Genomic DNA, 16,247 nt, shown 5'->3' on the forward strand with positions numbered 1-16,247 from the left:
GAATCTGAAGCAGGCTCCAGGCTCTGAGCAAGCGGTCAGCACAGAGCCTGATGCGGGGCTCGAACCCACGGACCGTGAGATCATGACCTGAGTCGAAGTCGGACGCCTAAACCCTTTCTGTTTTTTTATTCTCAGAATGCATGCATACAGCCTGAAGTTACTATTATGTTATATGACTGCCACCTTATAACCTTACAGTAATAAGTAACATTCCTGTTACTCCCAATATCCAAATCCCCCTGTGTCATGGCTACATACAAAGGGCATATACCCATTGCCCGATATGACAGAATATGGATGGACATGTCATGTGTTGCTTTCAGGCTGAGGCAGTGAAAAAACCACAGTGTTACTCTTTTTTTTCATTTGCATTAGGGGATATGGAAACATTATGATGAGATGGCTGAACCAACAGATCGAAGTGGCTTGGAATGTTTTGTTATAACATGGAGGAGGGCTGCCACAGAGATTTGTTTGGATGCACATTGGACTCTGAGTGAGCAAAATACACTTGGGTTGTGTTGAGCTTCTGAGGTATAGGTATATGTAAATACCACAGAATCTTCCTACCTATCTTAAGTGATAAAAGGGGTAAGTGTAAGGATGAAGGCTTATGCACTAAAGATGGTATAACAAAACTATTAAAATAGCCCGCGTCCAAAAGCATTACCAAGCTTTAGTGACAGCCCTGAATGCCTGCAAGCAGGCATGCTTGCAGACTTCTGAGTGAAAACAGAACAGAACAAAACAAAAAAAGAAACAAAAAAAAACCATACACCTATTAGCTAAATGACTTAGTTGTTTTTGTTTCAATTTGTTTTGCTTTCTATTTTGTAAGTGAAAGCATCTACTTCTTCATTTTACTAGATACCATGATACAACACATAAATGTTTATCTCATTCATCACTTGTTCCTTGACTCCTGGCAGCTGTGTTCACCCCAACAATGATCCAGACAAATAACTCCAGTCTGTATTACCATTAGGGGATACACTGGCCTACATGATGGGGACACATCACTGAAATTCACTCCTTCACTGTGTAATTTTTCCTGCTTTAAACAGCCTTGCTTTATTATTTTTTTTCACTATGCTGAAAGCATGGAGAACAATTGCTCAATACCTGAAAACTATGCACTACATGAATAATAATATTCTGAAATGTGGGAGAAAAATCCACATCTACTTTCTTTTATGCCAGACTGATGTGTGCTTTGTTATTTTCACTGGATAAATGTAAGAACTATCAAAGGACAAACTTACAAAACAAAATAAACTGTTTGTACTTTCTTTCTTGTCTCAGATCCAACAGCTTTTCAGATTTAGTTTCCATTTATTAGAACAGATTGAAATTACTTATTGGAATTTCTTAGCACTCTTTTATAAGCCCAGTGAACAGGTGTAATTGTGTTTGGTAGATCAATTCATCCATCGCACTATGCCCTGAAAATATGCTAGTTACCAAATATCAGCAAATAGCTGGGTTGTTTAATTATATCAAGTAAATCTATGCCTTTTGATAGAAGTAATCAATTCAAAATGAAATAATAAATCTTACAAGTTGGACAATCTATCCAATTAGTTATTTTTTTTTCTCAAACTCACATTTCAAATTAATGGGCATAAATTCACCACCTATACAACCGACTGATAGAATCTTATCAACATAATGCATGTTAGTGTCTACATTATTAAAATTCTACCAAAGCCTAAAATGGAGAGAACAGCCATGCATAATCATTTAACATTAATTCTAAAGACAAATTTTTCCATTGCAATAGAGAAGTTTTATTCTATTTTCACTTCTACAAACAAGAAGTACTTTGAAGTATTCTAATCAATCACATGCACATCAGTGCAATACTTCAAAATGTCTTCATTATTGAGATGCAAGAGTGTACATTTATCTTTCCCTTGACTAATATTTTTTATGGTAAAAAAAGCACTGCACAAAATGCAAAACACATCATTCAATCCAACACGTATATGTTAAGAACTGATTGGTGACCAGTACTGGAGTTTTTAATGCTCCAGGTAATCTTGATACTGTCTTCACATATCTAGGTTCCACTGAACTCTTTAATTTAATTTATTGATTTAGTTGAATCAATCAAATCACTTTTGTGAGAATATATTCTACTTCCTTAGTAATCATAGTCTGTGAACATTGCACCAACAGTTATGTTTGCTTTACAGACATGATGTCTTATCCATTTCCCTTTAAATAGTAGCATCTCAGAGGTGTTTGGTGAAAAAATAATGAATTGATGTCTTTTTATGTTAATATCTAAATGATAAATACATTTTTAACATTTTTGATGTATTTATTTATTTTAGACAGAGAGAGAGAGGGAGCATGAGCAGTAAAGGAAAGAGAGAGAATCTTAAGCAGGCTCCATGCCTGGCACAGAGCTTGATTCAGGGCTGGATCTCACAACACTGAGATCATGATCTGAGCCAAAATCAAGAGACGCTCAATTAACTGAGACATCCAGGTGCCCCAAAGAAGAAATAATTTTTAAAACAGGAATGGGAGTATGACTAGTGATCCCAGTTTCCAGGGATAGCTGTTTATATTGAGAAAGTAAATATCAAGATAGAAAAAACTATTTTTAACACAATTCTTTAAGAATGCTATGGGCTTGGCATTAATATCCACCATGGCTTTATGTGTTGAACAAACTCTCAAGTCAAGAATTGTTTACATTCTTCCTCTCAGACAACAATCTCTAAAACCTGTGTTAATGTTCATTTATTTACATTAAGTACAATGAGAGAATCATAAGATATAAAGAGATTATATGTTCATTTTGTTTATAAGGGTTAACTTTTGGTGGAATGAATAAAATTAAAGAAGAGACCTAAACGTCCATAGATGGATGCATGGATAAAGAAAATGTGGTGTGTGTGTGTGTGTGTGTGTGTGTGTGTGTGTGTCCTGATGTCAAAGTCAGGACAACAGAGTATAGAATAGAATGGTGGTTGCCAGGGGTTGAGATATGGTAGAACTGAGGAAATGTTGGTCAAAGGATAAAAATTTCCAATTATAAGAAGAATAAATGGGGGGCATTTTATGTACAGCACGGTGAGTATAGTTAACAATACTGTATCAAATACTTGAAAGTTGCTATGAGAGTAGATGTTAAATGTTCTCACCATAAAAAACCCAAAATGGTAATTATGGGAGGTAATGGACATATAATCTAACCTTATTGTGGTAATCATTTCACAATACATATGTATATCAAATCAACATGTTGCACATTTTATAATTATACAATGTTATATGTCAGTTCTATTTCAATAAAACTGGAGAAAAGGAAGACAAAGCAGGTTAAAAAAGAAAAAGCCAAAAATTATGATAATGGTTACCTTTAGAGAAAAAACGGTCATGGAAAGGTTTCTATTATCCTCACATGCTTTATTTCTTGTCCTACATGGCACTTAATGGTGTGCTTAATTTATTATAATTTCTCTGCACAATCAACTATTTGCATATTTTTCTCTATGAATGATCAATTTAATATTAAAATTTTATTTTTTTTAATTTTTTTTCAATGTTTATTTATTTTTGGGACAGAGGGAGACAGAGCATGAACGGGGGAGGGGCAGAGAGAGAGGGAGACACAGAATCGGAAACAGGCTCCAGGCTCTGAGCCATCAGCCCAGAGCCTGACGCGGGGCTCGAACTCACGGACCGCGAGATCTGACCTGGCTGAAGTAGGACGCTTAACGGACTGCGCCACCCAGGCGCCCCTAAAACTTTATTTTTAAAAAGGATATAGAGAAATAAACATTTTTCAGATGAAAGATAATGAGTCCACCTTAGATATGTTTAAATTGAAATGTCAGTGATGGAGGTGTCCAGTAAATAATTAGATAAATTACACTGGGCTAGAGATTGATATTAGAGTTAGCACAATGTAGTTCCATTACAACTGATAAAAGTTTAAGAATTTATGATTAGGAAACACGACCAGAACACAACCTCGGAATGCAGTCACACATGCAATTAATAAAAAGGGCTTTTTCGTTTGGCACTCCTCCCTGCGCATCTCTCCTACAATCACCGGAAGATAAGATGAACAGGCCCAAAATTCAGCTAGTTGAGGAGAACTATTCACAATCAATTTTTAATGTTTAACTCCTCTTCGCAAGTCTTGTAGGTATGGTTGTAAACCATATGGCAAGACAAATTTATTAGGAAGCCAGGACTCGTGAACACTGCTGGGTTGGATGCTGTGATGCACTACTTAGATCCCCTTCAGAAGAGAGGAACATATTTCTCTAATAGCTGCCAGTGCTGTGGGCAGACAGCCTTGAGCTTTTAAACCCTCTGAAAGGATTTTCCTAGTTGAAGAGAACTGTCTCACCCATGTCCACATTTCCTTCTCAATGTCTGCATACAACAACTACTTGGTGTAAAGCTGCACTCTTCATGTTCTAACTCAGGAAAACTCCAGAGAGTCATCTCAACTTCTGAACGGCCCATAGGGTTAGCTTAGGCCTCCGATGAGATTGCATCACACTTCAACTTTTCTTTCTTCCCAATCCTCCTTCCTTCTCTCCAATAGGTGTTGATCCCAAAGAACCTTTTGCAGGTTAATCTACATCTCAGAGACATCTTCTCAAGGAACCTGAAGTGTGGCAATTACCCAATGCTGCTGAAATAGGGAATACAAATATATATTTTAATTAAACTACAATGTGGTCTTTAAAGATGATTTTGATATAGTTTCAGTGGTGTGATGATAGGTAAAGAAACTTTATTATACCAAACAGTGAGTGGGATTTGAAGAAACTCATTCTTGAAGTAGAGGTAGTTTTTAGAATATTTTTCCATAAATACAATGAAATAATAATAATGTCCCATTAGATGTAAGATCAATGTTGGTTTGTTTGTTCGTTTGAGGATGGTTTGAATGTATTTATGTTTGAGTATGGAAGCTGAGAAAACCTAAGTGGAAAAAGTTAAGAAACAGGATAAATAAAAGCATAATGCAATTTTATCCTTAAAAATGCACAATGCTATGGAATCCAGAGAACAGTGTACAGTTGTAAATTAAGATAGAATGAAGTAACTGTTATATTTCATAAATAAGAAAGGGAGATAAAGATAGACACAGCCACAGTTAAGTTTATATAAGAGGTAGATAGTTTAGAAAGTCTTATCAAGTTGTTCTCTCTGTGGTGGCGGCAAAAGCTCCCTGAAGGCAGTTGGAAGTTGGGGAGAAGGGTGTGGTGGGGTAATTTTTTTTAGGTACCCCAGTAAAGAATGGAATAAGGCAAACGTTTATATTGATCCAAGTGTCCAGTTTAGTGTGGGGATAGCAATGGAATTGCAAGTGAGCAAGGGAGTTGAGGTTGCTTGTAAATCTGAGTTTAAAATTATGGAAAAAGAATCATATACTGAATAAACAGATATCAAGAAAGGAGGGGTCACTAGACTGAAAACAAAGGGAAGGAGCTAGGCACTCAAAGTATTAATAAGGCAGAATAAAGGAAGTGAGAGTCCTTAGAAATAGGACACAGTCAGAAAATGTGTTATTGTAGGAAGAAAGAACAAAAGGGCTTGGGCTTAAAAAGCTGTAGTCAGAATGTGATGTAGTAATTAGGTATTACAGGAGCACCGTGATTCCCAGTAATAACAAGACCCAGGGTCTTGCATGTTTATAGAATTAAGGTCACAAAAACTGCATATTAAATAACTTAAAGACTAGAACTTGGATAGGTTACCCCCCAAAGTATTGAAACTATTGCAGGATCAGGATGGGATAAGTTATTTTTAAAAGTTTCTCAGTTTATTATCAATATATTTAACAAATATATGGGAGAGACCAGAAGGTGGATAGTAATGATGAAATGGAGAGTAGTCATAGTCAGTGAGACAGCTGAATGGAAACATTAATTTCCAGGATATATTAATTTCTACCATGAAGTAGAAACATGCTGATCTGTGTTGTGATCCAGTGGTAGTGCAGGAATGGGCAGTATTCTATTAAAATGACTGCCGTCAAAGCAAAATGACAAAGGACAATCAAAAAACCATCTAAATATATGGAAATTTGTGTGTTGTGGAATAGAGGTCCAGAGATCAAGGAGAACAGCAGACACTTGGGACATGGGTGATGGAAGCTCTGAACAATCTGGGAATGAGAATCCAGAGAAGATATAACCATAATAATTTGAATTTGAACTATAACAAGGAAGATGGATTTGTGACACACAATTAAGTTAACTGGCTTCTCAAGTTTTGACTAGACACCTGGTATGTATCTATTCAATGCTGGCATAAGTGAAGGACCCTGCAGTATCAAGGTTATGGTGACACCAGCAGCCATGAAATATCTACATATTCATTAAATTAAATTTCTTGTATTTGTATAATGATGGTACCATCTAATCTAATCATCACAGGTCTTTACATGAGGTAAAAAGAGGTAACACACATCAATCACTTTTCTCTATGATTTATTTATGTATCTCTCTAGCTGTCTAACTACTTACAGTGGTTCTGTTTTAAGGAGACCCTCTTTATAGTGTACATCAGTAAATTGGCCCTTAATATAACTGCTGATATGTTCAGGGTTAAATCTATTATCTTACTACCTTTTTGTATTTGTCTCATGTTCTATATTCACAAATATCTCTTTTTGTAACTTGTCTTGGGTAAATTAATTATTAATGTATTGTTCCATTTTATCTATCAATGATTTTATTATTTACACATTATCATTTTTCTTTTAGTATTTACCCTAACTATAACAAATATACACTTTATTCAAGGTTAATATGAATTGGTCCTTTATCCACTTTCCAAAAATGAGTGCTGAGAATATTTTAAGTTGTTTATTCACTTTCTGCCCTATGTTCCATTATCATTACGCATCTTAATTCTCTTTACGTTTAGGACCCTATGCCAAGTAATAATTATTTCATTCTATAAATGTTATATAAGATGTACCCACATGCATACCCTTCTCCAACCTTGATTGTACCCTGAATCTCTAGGATTATTATCAGGAGTCATCTTTCTGCTATGAAGTACATTTTAGGTAGGGGTATGAGTATGTGTATGAAATAGAGATAGAGATGATAGAGGAGATAGAGATAGAGATAGAGATAGAGATAGAGATAGAGATAGAGATAGAGATAGAGATAGACTGAGTCACTAAAATTTCATAGTTATTTTTTATCTAAAAGTTCTTTATGTAAACTTCATTTTTAATTTTTCAAGAATTAACAAATTCTTTTGGCTTCCATATTTGTGATGAAAATTCAACAGTGCATCCTTGTATTGTTCTTTTAAAGATTGACTTGTCCTTCCTTTGGCTGCCTTTAAGATTTTACGGTTTTCTATATATTTCTCTTGAATATGTTGCAGTTCTTGGATCTGTGGCATTTTCTCAATTTTGGAAAATTTTTTTCTGTTTTCATTCTTTTTACCTTGTGTTCACTCTCCTATTCCTCTGGGATTCCATAGATAAATATAGAAATAAATTTATATTATATAAATATATATTTACATAAATACTTTTCACTTTCCCTATATTATTACATACTTTTCTATTGGCATTCTTCAGCTAGCATACTTTTCTCTGTCATATCATTCAATCCACTAATTCTCTTCAACTCTTTAATCTGCCATGTGAAATACATATATTGAGTTAATTTCATTTTACTTTTTTTAGTATTAGAATTTTTCAACTGATGTATATTGTATCCCATTCTTTGAATAATTTTGCATTATTTCCTTCATTTAATTAATATTTCATTCAGCAGTTTTAAAGATTCATGTCAGTGAAGTTTAAAAAGTAGATGATAGCGTCACCTAAGTGGTTCAGTCAATTAAGCATCCTACTTTTGATTTCGGCTCAGATCATGATTGGTCATGAGATGGAGCCCTATTGAATATGGGATTTTCTGTGTCCCTCTCTCTCTGCCTCTCCCTCATTCCCTCTGTGTCTTGCTCTAAATAATAAACATTTGAAAAAAAATAAAAATAAAAGTTCATGTCAGATACTTGGCAAGTCTTTTCATTCTCACTTTGTTCAGTTCTTACATAGTCTTAATCTTAGTTCTTATTAAAGAATTTCTGAATATTATAGAAAAAGTTGTAGAGATTTTTTAAGGCTCTAGATGGCCTAGTAGAGGATATACTGTTATTGTTTGTCTCTCAGATTAAGGATAAATCTCCTTTATATAATGAGGATTACAACAATTCAAAACTGGGGGGCACCCAGGTGCCTCAGAGTCGGTTAAGTGTCCAACACTTGATTTCGACTCACGTCATGATTTCACAGTTGGTGAGATCCAACCCCATATTGGGCTCAGGCTCTTTCCCTCTTTCTCTGCCCTTCCCCTGCTCGTTCTCACTCTCTCTCTTTTCTCCCTCTCTCAAAAATAAATAAATAAACATTAAAAATTCAAAAAAAGAAAAACCAATTCAAAACTGGGATTTAATCCTTGTGTGGCTTATTTTCCATTCATATTTATTCTTAGGATGCAGCCCTTTTAGCTACTTGGTGAATGAATGACCAAGGTTTCCATCAGAGAACTTCTTTAGTAGGTCCTGAACTCATTTTTTTATTCCCAAGATCCATAGGTCCACGGAGAATTCAGTGTCACCTCTGTGGTTCTCAGCTCTAGATTCTCTGCCCCCATCTTCTTCATATTTCAACCACGCTTTCTAGTAGATCAAGAACAAATCAACATCAACAATTAGCCTCTTTTCTCTATCCTTTTTCAGGTCTTGACTGCAAATCCTAGCTTCCTTGAAGACTGTGATGCCTTCAAATATTAGATTTTCCAGTTGTTCTCAGCATGTGGGTTGGTTCAAAATTGCTAGCCATTTTTGCAGAAGCAGAGTTTTCTTATTTCTCTCAATAAATGGCACTGCGTTGAACTTATTTCCTCAAGCCAGAGATATAAGGAATCATGTACACAGTGATTTGTCCTGTCCTTTATTTATCCAAGAAATAAGTTAATTCTGTCAAGTTCATTTCTTTGATACCTTTCAATTCCATTCCTCCCTCAATTTTCCAGTACCCCCATGACTACTGGCTAGCACATTTAATTTTCAACTGGATTAAGAATTCAGCCTTCTAAATGATCTCCCCATCTTGATTTTTATTGCTTGATTTTTTATTCTATTATCATACTGCCATTCAGAATGTTTGTCCTAAAATTCAATTCTTATTGAGTAGCTCCCATACTTAAATTCCTTCTATCCTAAAATTCAAAATAAAAATTCTTTAACATTATATTATAATATTTCTCATGAATACATATGTGTTTATCTCAGCTATGTCAGCTCTCATGCTTCCATGCTTACCGTATGTTTCCGCCACATTTGACCAGCTTAAGTTCTTGAAAACACCATGAACTTGACTTTGTGCATACTCTCTCCCATTGTTTTTGGAGGACAAATTTTGGTACTGGTTTCTCAAGAATGATTTCTCTGATCAATAGCCACACTTGTTCTGACTCCCAGGTATATATGAGTGTCCTGTCCTGGCTCTTCCTCAAGCTACTTAAAGATCAGGAAGTATAGTAAGTGCAAAAATCTATTTTTTTTTGTAAATAGATATATAGCACATGTAGCTGAGGTATATGAGTGAGGGGAAGAGACATATAACAAGGTCAAAGATGGTAGAAATAAAAAAATATGGGTGAAAGATGTTTGAAGCATTTTTTAAAGTGCCATGGGAATCTTTGGAAGGTTTATGCATGGCATATTCATGCACCCCAAAATTAGGCCTGTGTCTAACATATAGTATAATTCAACATATTTGAATTAAATTATTCAACCAATTTATTCATGAGTTGAATACATGTTATACACAAATACTCTATCCGATGCTGAAAAATACATAAAAATGCATAAAGTACTTAGTCCTTAAGGTCCCTGCATTCTTCCAGTGAACTTATAACATGAATACAAATATATTTTATGTAAGTTCAAATGTGAAGGTGAAATACATTAAAAAGGCTATGGCTTTTTTTTTTAGGTTCTTATTTTAATTCCAGTTAGTTAAGTAGAGTGTTCTATTAGTTTCAGGTATACAATTTAGTGATTCAACACTTGTATACAACACCCAATGCTCATCACAAGTGCTCTCCTTAATTCCCATCACTTATTTCACTCATCCCCCTACTCACCTCCCCTCTGGTAACCACCAGTTTGTTCTCTATAGTTAAAAGTCTGTTCTTTGGTTTGCCTCTCTCCCTCTCTCTGCTTTCCCCCTTTGTTCATTTGTTTTGTTTCTTAAATTCCATAGGAGTAGAATCTTATGGTATTTGTCTTTCTCTGACTTATTTCTCTTAGCATTATATTCTCTAGCTCCATTCATGTTGCAAATGGCAAGATTTTATTCTTTTTCATGGCTGAATAATACTCCTCTGTGTATGTGTGTGTGTGTGTGTGTGTGTGTGTGTGTGTGTGTGTGACACTATATCCATTCATCAGGCAATATTGGGCTGTTCCCATAATCGGGGTATTGTAAATAATGCCACTATAAACATAAGAATGCCTATATCCTTTTGATTTAGTGTTTCTGTATTCTTTGCATAAATACCCTGTAGTATGGTTAATGGATCATAGAGTAATTCCATTTTTAACCTTCTGAGGAACTTCCATACTGTTTTCCACAGTGCCTGCACTAGTCTGCATTCCCACCAACAGTAGAGGATGGTTCCTTTTTCTCTGCATCTCCAAAAAAGCCATGGCTTAAAACAAACAAACAAACAACAACAACAAAAAGACACTCATTCTAATGAGAGAGACCTTCAAAGTGGTGAAACAGATTATCTTTCTAAAACATTTTATTGGAAAAAAATCTGTAAAGATTTTTTGAAAACGGTATAATGATCTTCTGAAAAAAATTCACCTAGGTTCACCAATTGTTAATATTTTGCCATATTCTTTTTGTTCTTCTATTATTATTTTGCTGATCTGTTGAGAGTAAACTGCAGCCATTGCACCCCTTCAACCTAAATACTTGAGCAAGTATCTACTAAAAACAGGACAGATTCCTACAGGAACACACCACAAGCATTCAATATAGAAAGTTTAGCATTACTATCATACTATTATCTAATATATAGTCCATTTCAACCTTCACAAATTATTCCAGTTCTGTCTTTAATAGGATTTTTTCTATCCAGGAATCAGCCAAGAACCAGGCATTTCATTTAGTTTTCACATTTTTATAGTCTCTTTTTAATTTGGAACAGTTGTCAGCTTTTTTTTTCTGTCTCTAATAGATCATCATTTTTTAAGACTACCATTTTTTAAGAATACAGGCTAGTGGGGTACCTGGGTGGCTCAGTCGGTTAAGCATCCAACTTCGGCTCAGGTCATGATCTCGTGGTCCGTGAGTTCGAGTCCCGTGTCAGGCGCTGTGCTGACCGCTCAGAGCTTGGAGCCTGTTTCAGATTCTGTGTCTCCCTCTCTCTCTGACCCTCTCCCGTTCATACTCTGTCTCTCTCTTTCTCAAAAATAAATAAACGTTAACAAATAAAAAAAAAAAAAGAATACAGGCTAGTGTATGTGCATTACCAGGTGTGTGTGTATGTGAGTAGGATTGTTTGATCATGATCATACTCAAGTTATACACTTTTGGAAAATTATCACATTCTGACAGGTGATATTTTATACAAGTTTTGAGAGGTAGAAAACAATTACACAGAGAAATGTCACAGAAGACAGAACTAGGAATTGAATTTAAGATTCTTAATCCTAACACAAGGCTTTTACCACTCACTATAGATACTATGGATGAGTGATTGACAGCCTGAGACTTATTTTTTTGATCAACGTGAAATTATTAAAAATTAGGTGTGTCCAATAGAAGGCTTGAATGATTTTTTTCAAAAGACAGACTGTGGAGCACCTGGTGGCTCAGTCAGTTGAATGCCTGACTCTTGATTTTGGCTCAGGTCATGATTCTAGATCTTATCTGCTTAAGAATCTCTCTCTGTCTCTGCCCCCTCCACCATTTGAATGCTTCCTCTCTAATAAAAAAAAATTTTTTAATTAAAAACAAACAAACAAAAGATAGAGTGTGGTATAATATAACCAAAACTGGTTGCCTAAAGAAAACATTCAACGCTAGTCTGTAGTTAACGGCAGATATAACCAATCTCTAATTAGAAATTGTTTTATTTTTTTATTTAAATTTAATATTTTTTAATGTTCATTTGAGAGAGCGAGAGAGATTGTGCATGGGTGGGGGAGGGACAGAGAGTGAGGAAGACACAGAAATGAAGCAGGCTTCAGGCTCCCAGCTGTCAGCACAGAACCCAATGTGGGGCTTAAACTCATGAACCATGAGATCATGACCTGAGCCAAAGCGAGACATTTAACCAACTGAGCCACCCAGGCACCTCCAAATTCAGTTTAGATCTTTAAGGTGTTTATACTTTTTGATAGGAAAAAATGAAGAACTTTTGCTTTAGGGCCAAAAAGGTATACCCAGTATTAAAGCAGGCCTCAATAAACTATTAACATCTGCAGATGTTAATAAATTCATGATAGTAATGATAGTGATAGTAAATTCAGAAGATGTTAAAATTAGGTGAACATGGTATGGGATATTGTAGAATCACAGAGACATAAAACAATCACATTCTTACAGACCATCCCCTTATTTGGTAGATATAGTAAACCCAGAGAGACTTACCCAAATATACAAAGCTGGAAAGTAGTGTAGACGAATCTCTTTCCAAGGATTCTCAATCCATTGTCCAACTGACTGATTCCTAGAATACGCTCACAGAAATGACAGAAATTCTACTTCATGGATAAACAGCCTCTTGCCATGACTACCTCCTTCACAGATTAGGCCTTTTATAGTTGGGACCTCATCTCCCAATGGGGATATGCCAGAAAAAAATTCACAACTGCTTAATAAGACCCACTTTTAGCCTCATTTATTTTGACCTTCAAGCATTTACTTACTGAAGTGCATGAAGTTTCTATTCAGATTAATGCCAAGTTTCAATTGCCATAGACCACAAGAAAAATCATTTTTTTTCATGTGATTCCCCAAAAATGAATTCAACAACACTTTTATCAGCCATGTTTTTAATCCATTAGCAATATTGACTTTGCCATGAAATGAGAGTAATTCAATTTTAAATTATATTATAAAGCTGAAATTATTATAGCTTTGCCTGCTAGTTTTACAGTAGTTAAGGATATGTCAGGGTTTTCATGCTGAAGCTTTATATTTCAAAGTTTTACAATCAGACATTAAAGAAAAAAAAGAGCCAAATGGCTTTTGAGACTGCATTGGTGCCTGTGAGAAATCCATGTCAGGCTTTTTATTCAAAGAGATACACTTCAATGGGCAAGTCCCTCTGCTTAATAACTTTCATTATTAGATTGGCTATGGGTGCTACTGACACATTTTCCTAATGCTACAGAGTGGGGTCCACTTTGGGGTTGTTCCTCCTCAGTATCAGGCATGGAGCTCTAGGTGGTACTATAAGTAGAAGACAGAAGATACAATACAAGCCCCCCAGACTTTTAATACCTGACTATGGGCAGATTACTTAATATTGTTGAGACTCGGGGCACTTGGGTGGCTCAGTCGGTTGAGCGTCCGACTTCGACTTCAGCTTGGGTCATGATCTCGGGGTCTGTGAGTTAGAGCCCCGCATCCGGCTCTGTGTTGACAGCTCAGAGCCTGGAGCCTGCTTCGGATTCTGTATCTCCCTCTCTCTCTGCCCCTCCCCCACTCATGCTCTGTCTCTCTCTCTCTCTCTCTCTCTGTCAAAAATAAACATTAAAAAAGTTAATATTGTTGAGACTCAAGTTATTTAAAATGAAGAATGAGGAAAAATCTATCCTATCTTTCTGAAAGCAAGTGACTGGACCTTTTGTAATCCTTTCCAATACTCATATCTATGAGTTTAAAATCAGGAGGCACCTGGGGCACCTGGGTGGCTCACTCAATTAAGCATCCGATTTCAGCTCAGCTCAGGATCTCATGGTTCATGAGTTTGAGCCCACATCGGGCTCTGTGCTGACAGCTCAGAGCCTGGAGCCTGCTTCAGTTTCTGTGTCTCCCTCTCTCTCTCTGCTCCTTCCATGTTCATGCGATCACTATCTCTCTCAAAAATAAATAATAAAACATTTAAAAAATAATAAATTGAATAAATATAAATAAATAAGTAAATAAATAATAAAATGAGGCACCTACTATAAGAGATCCTTAGTAATAGAAAAGAGATTTTTATCTCCATCTCAAATTTGAGACATTAAAAAAACATCATTCCCCAAAATAACCAATATAAAGCAAGTACTGGCCTTAAAACATATTTATTTAAATTATATCCCCCAATAAATTGCAAATGAACATTGTAGCTATTAATCACTTGGCATGAATATTCTGAAGACAGATCTATATTAAACATTCTTGATGGGCCATGTACAGGAAATGGACATAAATGAAATTACTATTCTTTGATGGAAAGCTCCCTGAAGTCAGAAAGAATAGTGAACTAAGAAGAGAATGGACAACAGTGTTGAGTAAATTGAAACTTCCTCCATAACTCTGCTCAGGATCACTGGTGTCATTTATATTTAGTTTCATGCCACATGGGACGCTTGGGTGGCTCAGTCAGTTAAACTTCCAACTCAAGTCAGATTTTGGCACAGGTCATGCTCTCACAGTTCAGTTCGTGAGACGGACTCCTACATCAGGCTGCTGCACAGAGCCTGCTTAGGATTCTCTCTCTCCCTCTCTCTGTCCCTCTACCATTTGCTCCTTCTCTCTCTCTCTCAAAATAAACAAAGTAAAAAAATAAAAATTTTAGTTTGACTCCACACAAATTTAAGCCTCCTATAGGCATAACAATGTTCTGACATCATGCTTTGTTTCAATAAATAAAATGGCTTTCATGCTTCCTGGAAATGTATGACTTTATGCTGAGGAAGCTATGCAAATTCTTAATGACAGTAATAGTTTCTATACCTTCTGCATTTACTTAGTGGCCAGCATGAAGCTACATAATTTATATATATCCTCTCGGTTAATAATCATAACGATCCATGGAGGAATTATCGTCCTTTCACTGGTAATGAAATGGAGACTTAGGAGAAATAACCTCATCAAGGTCATTTGTGAGTGACAAATTCATTATTAGGATCTGGCTTTCTTAAAGCCTGCAGGTTTTTTGTTTGTTTGTTTGTTTTTTCTCCAGGTTATAAATGCTTTGTGCTTCTAACACAGAAGAAACTTGGTGATGGATATATAGCCATTTGATGTTTCTCTGAGTAAGAGTTCCAGTTCAGGCTCTCTTTCTTATAGAATGTAAATGAATACCTACACATACATATGTAATTGTTACCAAAATTAAGTTAATCACTAAAGGAAGATTTATCTGAACTTTCTCTTGTATTTCTTTCACCTTTGCCACAAGGCCCTGGAGCCTCTGACCTCTCAAGAAGATGTAGGTCCTTCCAATATCATTTTTAAAATCTTATTGCCATCACTGGAACATCCATTTGAGCCACTTTGAGATATATGGCACATCTTGGGTCCTTGGCTATAATTAAGATATTTTCTGATGTTACTTCACTTTCCTATGGTCCAGAGTCTTATCAACTGTTTTGCTGTGATTGCTCTGAAGTGGTTTCAGAATACAATTGATTTACTTGTGACATCAGTGTCACTTATAGGAGATACTTCAAGTGTGACATCTAGGCTTTGGATAGATGACAACTTTGCATCTAAAATACTGAGAGTTGTTTCAATCTGTTATATATGACGAGAAAGATCTGCCAGTTTCTCCTTACAAACTGTAGAGAAGTGGTTGAGGAACTGTACTGTGCTCACCACAAATTGGTTTAGAAATGCCACCGTTATTTTCTGGTGAACAGCTGGTACTTCTGTTGGTTCTATGCCTGACCTCATAAGAGGAAGCCCACCTTCGTCCATCTCCTTAATGGGTGGGAGACCCTGAGCTCACCCATAAACCCCTCACCAGTGGGGTTGCCCAAGCCTGCACTCTTAAATTATATGTTACATAATATACAATGGAATACTACTTGACAATGATAAAGAATGAAATCTGGCCATTAGTAGCAACATGGATGGAACCGGAGGGTATTATGCTAAGTGTAATAAGTCAGGCAGAGAAAGACAGATACCATATGTTTTCACTCATATGTGGATCCTGAGAAACTTAACAGAAGACCGGGGTGGGGAGGAGCAGGGGGAAAAAAGTTACAGAGATGGA

The 16,247-nt window shown here is 35.9% G+C and overlaps 1 pseudogene; it reads right to left on the bottom strand.

Annotated features, from left to right (window-relative positions):
- Window positions 1-15,366: 15,366 nt before the first annotated feature.
- LOC125163021 (WASH complex subunit 3-like) lies at window positions 15,367-15,946 on the bottom strand (annotated as a pseudogene).
- Window positions 15,947-16,247: the final 301 nt, after the last annotated feature.

This window comes from Prionailurus viverrinus, chromosome A3, assembly GCF_022837055.1.
Source record: "Prionailurus viverrinus isolate Anna chromosome A3, UM_Priviv_1.0, whole genome shotgun sequence".
NCBI classification, from domain to species: domain Eukaryota; kingdom Metazoa; phylum Chordata; class Mammalia; order Carnivora; family Felidae; genus Prionailurus; species Prionailurus viverrinus.